Genomic DNA, 6885 nt, shown 5'->3' with positions numbered 1-6885 from the left:
AAGTGTTGATAGAATTACCAGTGTAAATCCACTATGCCACTTGTAGCTGCTGGCTGTTGAGGGCATGCCGTAGCATAAACCAATCACATGCTGCTGCGACACATACCATATCAACCAATCTGGACGGCCTCTTTTTGTATGTAAAAGCATATGGCTCTAGCTGTCAACAGGACGTGCTGGGGGATGTGAATTAGTTGCCTCATTTTCGTTTGTATGATTGTGTTCAACACTCGATGAACGAGCAGCGCACGTAACGCGGGTGCGTGCGTGCGTGGCGTGTGTCACGTACACGTGCGTGGCGTAGGCGTGTATGTGCAACGTACCCGTGCATGTAGCGTGTGCCACGTACACGTGCGTGGCTCGCGTACGTACCCGGGCGTGCGTGCGTGCGTGTGTATCGTAACACGTGCGTGCTTGGTGCCACGTAACAAGTGCGTTCGTGTGCACGTACAAGTGCGCCACGCGGCGTGTGCACGTACACCGGCTAACTACGAACTCGCATTATAACGAATAACAGATGCGCAAGCTATGACAAAAAAAAGGCCGTCCAGAGAAGAGGCGGGCCGGCCCTGTTGGTTGTCTAGTGAGGGGTGGTGGAGAGTGTATTTATCTCTTCCCTACTTTTCTCAAGGTTGAGAAATTAGTTAATGCGTGCACATATATCACATATTATTAGTTATTCTCTCAACCTAAAATACTCCAGAATTGGCGATGCTGGCGCGGGTGAGGTGCGGAAACACCTGGGAACGTTTTTCCTGATGTCCGGTGTCGCCGACTATACAAGGGCGAGCGGGGGGTCCGGGACCCCTGGTCCGTCCCAGCTCGTTCGTCGTAAAGTTACGCAAAGGTTTACGTAAATTGTTAGCATTGATAACGCCGACACTGTCGGCAACGTGATCACGATCATGACCGAGAAACGCCCGCTTGTAAACGTGCGCAGAGAGACTTCGATCAACTGACGGGTGGAGTCGCAGGGCGTAGATTCATACGAAAAATTTACTAAATAGCTGTGTTGATGAAGTCGCAACTAAGCAAAGCGTCGATGGCGTACACAAGATTTACGCGAAAATATTTTGCGTAACGCAGCTTGATGAATCATGAATCTCCCCGCGACTCCACCGTTCGTGCAAAGCGCCACGTATAGTCTACAGTTCCGCGGGACGTGTACAGTGGGTGGTCCAGGGGGTCGCGGACCCCCCCCCTCTGTCGCCAGGAAAAACGATTCTGAGGCGTCTAATTTCAAAAATTTCTGGGGAGAGCCGAGCCCAGGAGCGCCCCCCTTCGCGTGCTCCTTGTACACGCCCCTGTTTGCCCCCCCACAGAAACATACCCTGGCGCCGCCCCTGTCTAGTAGTAGCTAGTGGTTCAAGGATAGAGAACATGGCTCCCAATATTATATGGCCCCAATGTATGTATGGCATGGCCAATAAACCAATGTCATTTACATCAATTAAATATAATTATATATCAATATAATAGGTTAGGGTTATGGTTAGGGTTCGTCATAGCTCTAGTACTATAGCCGCTTACATTAACTGCGCTGGCAGACGACCGCTTCGACCGCCAGATAACGCCGCAGCGCAGTTAATGTAAGCGGCTATAGTACTAGAGCTAGGTTCGTCATTATTAGTAAGTTAGTTAATACTAGTAACAGAGTTAGTCATTATTACTATTACTATTAGCTCCTGCGGTCCTGGTAGTTACTAGTACTAGTACTAGTAGTGCTGGTAACTTAGTAGTACTACTACTACTAGTACTAGTAGTTAGTAGTGTAGTGCGGTCGGGTAACAAGCGCATCTTTTGCGCAACGCCATCTTGTACACGGTCTCTAGTGCCGCTAGTGGCTCAGTCTAAACGAACTGATGATCAGTGTGTGCTGTACCGTGTACGTGCGGGCTTGATCTTGCCACGGCAAAAACATTCGCGGGCGCTGCGGGCAAACCAGATGAGACGATAAATCAGTCAGCTTTCGTGTCCAATTGACTGGTACGCACGTTCATTACGCCAAGTATCTCTCGCTACACTAAAGTTATAGTAACTCGAGCGTTACAAAATCGACGGCGGGGCAGTCTAAGCCTAATTGCCCTTCTTTCTGTGGCAAATTCTCTCGAACATCCCTCCAAGAGAGACTCGTCGCCCCATCTATGGGTAGCGATAGTACGAGAATAAATTCACGGCGTGTAATTAAACAAATTCAAAATGGTTTTTGTACAAAAAGAACTAACGCGCCAACCAAAAACAATTCCAATTACGACCATTGGAGTTATTCTCGCCCTACGTGCATAATCCAAAAGTTTGTCCAAGCGCCACAACTCCTGAATTGACCGATAACACCCCGATTTTACATAACCATGGAAATGTTTCGAAATGGGGAGCAGCGTATTCGTTCTAAATGGCGCCACAGGTGGCGCTGTTCGCGCTTCGCGCGGATATCTGCTGCGGAACGTCAAGTTCAACGCTACGAAATTTGAACGGCGTCATTGACACCCGCGACCGTGCTGCCACCCTGAAAAGGTTGCGCATTTCCCCAATATATTTTGCACGTTACAGAATGAGGGCTAATCACAAACGTGCAATTATATTTATACCTAAATTCTATTTAACCGAACGATGTTCATTTTAGGACAAATTTATCCATAATATAACTGAAACTATATGTCGTTTATAAGATATTACAATCCTTTTGCTTTTAAATTAATAAATAAGAAACACCCTCGGTCTGTAACCCTTGGCTGAAAAGTCGTTTTGCGCAACTTTTCAGATCGTGCGCTTTGAGTGGCGCTACCGTCGGTGTAGTCGTTAGTTTTAAAACATTGAAAAAAAAATTTCGAATGGTGATTGAACCATGAAACTTTTTATGTAGCATAATTTTAACCTAAATAAACTGAAAATAACCCTAGAACCTAGAGTAAACGATCCCTTTAAATGAGTCATCAGTTCTCAGTTCAGCTCGCCACGTCACCCGGCACAGCAATTGTGACCTAAATAACCCACATGTTTTGCGTACAGACACAGCTTGGTGCGGGATAACTTATCCCGCGCCTGGCACTCCTTCATTTTCGGGGCCAAATTGGTGCGGGCCAGCACATATTGGGAGCGGGATAGCGTGTACACACTGCACAAATTTACCTTGTCAAATTTGTAGTCTGTATGGGGGTCTATGTTACAACTGTTATGTTTTAGGAGACATCTTGCATGCGTACTTTGCCAAAAAATGAAAAATAACAAATTAGCTTGCTAATATATGAGATTTATTACATAACCAGACTTCTTAAGAAATTGCTCTATAGATTTACAAACTGTTAGAAAAGAAGACAAGATAAAAAATCCAGATGAAAGACCGGATACCAGAGCCAGGCTATAAGTTATAACATAAAAGTAGCGAGTATAAAAAGACATAACAAAGTTCCTACAGTTCCTCGAGTTAAAATGAAAAGTTTAGTACGTGGTCAAGCAATTACATGAATATTATTATACTACACGTATCAATGTCAACTCTGTATGAAAATCCTCTAGAAATGCCCAAAACCTTTAAGAACAAGACTTCTAATTAATTTTCTAGCTGCATTTTGTTTATTTATGCTGTTATTGATATAATGTATGCTATGTTAATCATCGAAATAAATCAATCACACACACACACACACACACATAGTCATCTGTAAACATTTTCTGGATTGCTTGAACGTTTTTGTGGATCTGCTGCTTTCTGAATGCCAAACATTCAGTGCTTGTGAAATATTCATGCAATCATTTAAATGTAAAATCTTTACGTTTAATACATGTGAAATTGAATTTGTAATATTTTCCTTCTCTTTCGTTAATGTGCCAACAGTTTAGTAGACTGCTCATCTGGTATATAAGCGTTAATTTCATCCCTTTTGTGATGAAATTATGTGCGTGTAATGTGATAGGAAAGGTAAATAAAATGTACGATATAATGATGATTTGCTACTGGAAAAAATGCATTAATAGTTTCCTCTTATACGAGACACCGTATTTCTTAGTATATATATATATATATATTTCGTTTCTGTGCAGTTTGTTATAATGCATTTTGAATAACAACTTATTGTACCCGCGTTTTACTAAAAAAAACAACACTAGTGGTTGATTGAATAGTTGATTAACATATGACTACTTTAGTCTATCTCATTTTAGTTATGCTGATAACATACAATCCAGATCGAATAATTTCCACAGAAATGACGATTTAAATAGCTACAGTGTTTTCGCGTCTTGTCGGGATTGCGAGCCGACTCGACTGGAAGCAACTGGCTGCAATTCACTGCGACTGCAGTGCTTAGGTCGGTCGACTGCGACGCGTCTGCCTGCGACTGGCCGCCACTAGTGGCTCGGAATAGAACAGTGGGCAACTGGACGCAACTAGTCGCTGCCGATCGCTTCCAGTTGCTCGAAATCCAGTTGCTTCCAGTCGAGTCGGCTCGCAAGCTCGACATAAGCCCCCCATTAGAAAAAAATGCGTAGGGGGGCCTATATAATCGCCTACGAGTTCCAGAATGTGACTGCATGTCTGCCATAGCAGTCCATTGCCCTACATCGGGTGCAATCGTACAGTACTCCGATAAATTTTGACGGCGTACTATTGTGACTTTGCGAGCGACCACTGTCTCAGAATATCGCACGCTTTCTGCAGCGTTTCGTCCTTCTTAATGAAGCAGAGTCGAACGTAGTTCTAGTCTATGTGTCGGTTAGCAGGCGAGTAGAACGCGCTGATTGATATCGTGGACAGCTTGTGCTCGCGAATCAACCATTTCGCAAAGCTGACGTCTCTGGCTTCTCCGTCCGCCGATTCCGCTTCCCCGCTGTGCTCGTCAACGTTGGAGAAATCGGCAATGATGAAGTAACCGCCTTCGGGTACAACCGGCGGGATCCCAGCCTCCTCGAGATGCTTCACGAGCAAGTCCCGCTTACGCTGCATCGAGGATGTAAAGCTACCGAGGTAGCTATCATAGCTATTCAACCTCGTCAGCTCTCGCTCCAACTCGATAGCAATCGCTTCCTGAGCCGGAGTGTGAACGATACCAAAGGAGGTTCCGAGCACCGACCTGACGGGACCCGTGAAGGTGTTGGAGGTGATGACCCAGCCCGTCCTCCACCCCGTCGCGCTGAACATCTTGCCGCCGCTGGTGATGGTGAGCGTGCGTTGCCACATGTCCGGGAGCATGGCGACGCGAACGTGGCTGCGCGTGTCGAATGTCAGCCACTCGTAGACCTCGTCCGAGACGACGACGAGGTCGCGTCGGCGCGCGACGTCGGCGAGCATGCGTAGTTCGTCTCCGTCGAACACCTTGCCGACGTGGTTGTTGGGCGAGTTCAGGATCAGCATCTTCGTCTTCGGGCCGCAGCATCGCTCCAGCTCATCCGCATCGATCTTCCAGTCTCCGCTCGTCGTTGCCGTCCCACCTCCTTGCTGCTCCTGCTTCTGCGGCCGCATCGGCATCAAGATGGGCGTGCCTCGTGCCATGTGCGTCCAAATGTTGCTTCTGTGATGCTGCTACGTTCTCCCTGCACCTCTTGCGCGTGGGGCGTGCTCGTCGGACGCCATTTTGTATAAAGCCTCTAGTTGTCATGATGCGTGAACGTTTATGAGCGTTGCACTACAGGCCCGTAGGGAAGGGACACAGGCTGCGGAGGTCCACTTTTGTGCGAAAAAAAATAATTTTTAATTTTTAAATTTTTTTTTAATATTGTCCACGTTTTGAGGTTCGCCTTTGGCTGCCTGTTTTCATATCATACTGCCTTCAAAACGCGCGAAATGCAATATATGACAACCTAATTTTTAAAATTTCCCGCGGGGCATACCCCCGGCCCCCCGTAGAGACTGGCGCCTCCGGCGCTCGTTAGGTCCGTATACTCGTTGGATCGCACCCTCCCGTAAAAAAAAACCTGCTTACGAGCCTGCACTAGTTTCGCTGGTGTTTACTTTACTGTTATCGAGAGATACTAGGTACAACCTTGGAGTAATCATTCTGACCCCAAGGTACAACAGACAAATGTAGGTCGCGCATATCAGAAGCGACGCCGAGAACTAGGGAATCGATTCCTGGAGTTGCGTGTAAACCTGCGCGAACCAGTTAATTATTATATAAGTGGCTGCGGACAGTTTACCGATTAGCAGAGTGTGCGGTTGGAATTGTAAGAACCAGACGGGAACGTAAGAAAAAATACTTGAACGGAGTCGATTAATTTAGACCCAAAACGGGGGTTTCAATATTATCATTATGTCTCACTGAACTCGATAAGTTAAAATTTAAACTGTATGTTTAAAACTAATGATATGGAGTTATTAATTTATGCTATTTCTATAGTGAACTTACGTGGTGTTACGAAGGGAGTACTGGTAAGTGTCAGAACGGTCGAGAGAAAATGAGAAAGGTTGGTAAAAACAAGAATTCCTGGTCATGTTCAACATGTCTGTGATGGGATTGTTCAAAGTAAACACAGCTGTAGGCCTAAATTAACGCATGTCGCAATTGAGGCATGTCACCGTATGGGCCGTATGCTACTGTATGGGCCGTTGCAATTAGATTCAGCTTTGAAGGCGTGTCTCAAGACCCTATATTATACGTGCGTTGAAGGTGTGTGGAGAATCCTGGTATAATAATGCTGCTTTTATTGTTATATTATTGTTAGTTGACATTGTAATTACATTACTCACGTGTGCGCCGGGCTTAAGGTTCTGAGCCCTCCTCTCTCGCTATTTTCCTTTTTCCCTCCCCTCACTCTTTCCCCGTTTTCACCTTCTCACTTTGTAGAATATCTCTCCCTGTGTGTCTCTCTCTTTCTCACGCACACACGTGCACACGCACACACACACACTCGCGCGCACACGCACCCAATAATTTTTCCTAAATGACAGCG

This window comes from Priapulus caudatus, unplaced genomic scaffold, assembly GCF_000485595.1.
Source record: "Priapulus caudatus unplaced genomic scaffold, Priapulus_caudatus-5.0.1 Scaffold2919, whole genome shotgun sequence".
NCBI lineage: Eukaryota > Metazoa > Priapulida > Priapulimorpha > Priapulimorphida > Priapulidae > Priapulus > Priapulus caudatus.
The sequence above is the reverse complement of the archived record's forward strand: the minus strand, read 5'-3'. Positions refer to the sequence as shown.